Genomic DNA, 1,574 nt, shown 5'->3' with positions numbered 1-1,574 from the left:
AAGAAAATATATATTCCATCCAATGACTACTAGAAGGTAGCTCCAGACATTAGCAGTGTTATAAAGTTTAATCTTAACAAGAGATACATTGCCCAATAAAGCAGCATTATTGACAGTAGAGAAAGAATTGATTTTTTTGGTACAGTTGATATTTGCTGACATGTAAAATACAGGTCAGAACAAGTTTAATCATGTATAAATAGAGTATCACACCTTCATTAAACTTGCTTGTCATCTACCCTCTCCGTGTCATATTACATGCAAGATTCTGCTCTCGTATCCTCTGGCGTAAATCTGTAGCAGCTGTATTGATATGCCAGTATAAATCCACTGCACTCAATGGATTTATCCCAGATTTGCAGCAGTGTAGCTGAGCTCAGACTTTTGGCAAATTTGAAACGAACAGTTCATCTTATTTACACAGGACCTGTTTCTTTTAGAAATGCTGATTTTGCAGAGGGGGAGCAGGTGGACCAACAACTCAGGGAGACATGAAACACAAGTGTAATCACATCAATCAGTGCTAGTAGTAGATTTCAGTCACACAGCTGGGTAAGTGGCCAGAGGGAAAAATCATATTCATTTTCTGACTAACTCCTTCAGTGTGGTTTTAATGGAAACTAAACTTTCCCTTAAAATGTGAAGACTAGCTTGCAAGCATCTACCATTGGCCCACTGTTGGAAAACAGGATAGCTGGGCTTAATTGGCCAGTGGTCTGACCCAGTATAGCTATTCTTTATTTTATGTTCATTAAAATTTGAGCATCCAGCATGGCACCATTACATGAATGGGAAGAAACAAGAGAATATATCTACTATTAACATTTGAGGGTACCCAATGCTTTGGGCCCAAATGGGTTTTAAGACTGTTAATTGTGCTTACACAGCTGGTAAAGTACAATTGTTTCCCTTCCAAAGCAGCTTTCCTAGGGAGATTCTTATGATGGAGTCAACATTCTGGCTATGCGTTCCTAACAGGAATCCAACTCACAGGAAACAGTGCACCTACACTGTATTGATGAAGGAATCAAAGACATTAGGGCTGTGTCTAGACTGACCAGTTTTTCCGGAAAATCAGCCGCTGTCAGCTGTCTACACTGGCCGCTTGAATTTCTGCAAAAGCACTGACTTCCTACTGTAAGAAATCAGTGCTTTTTGCAGCAATACTATGTTGCTCCCGTTCGGGCAAAAGTCCCTTTTGCGCAAGTTTTGCGCAAAAAGGCCAGTGTAGACAGCTCAGATTTGTTTTCTGCAAAAAAGCCCCAATCGCAAAAATGGTGATCGGGGCTTTTTTGCAGAAAAGCGCGTCTAGATTGGCATGGACGCTTTTCCGCAAAAAGTGCTTTTGCGGAAAAGTGTCCATGCCAATCTAGACACTCTTTTCCGAAAATGCTTTTAACAGAAAACTTTTCTGTTTAAAGCATTTCTGGAAAATCATGCCAGTCTAGACGTAGCCTAGAGCTATAAAGAACCTGGTAGGTCACACTCCATTCCCCTTTTAATGCAGGGTTGTTCCTTGCACTGCCTCTTACTAATGCTTTATTTAAATATCCTAAGTAAAAAGGCTCCCACAA

This window comes from Pelodiscus sinensis, chromosome 6 (genome assembly GCF_052426305.1).
Source record: "Pelodiscus sinensis isolate ZL-2025 chromosome 6, ASM5242630v1, whole genome shotgun sequence".
Taxonomy (NCBI): domain Eukaryota; kingdom Metazoa; phylum Chordata; order Testudines; family Trionychidae; genus Pelodiscus; species Pelodiscus sinensis.
This window is presented reverse-complemented; position numbering follows the sequence as displayed.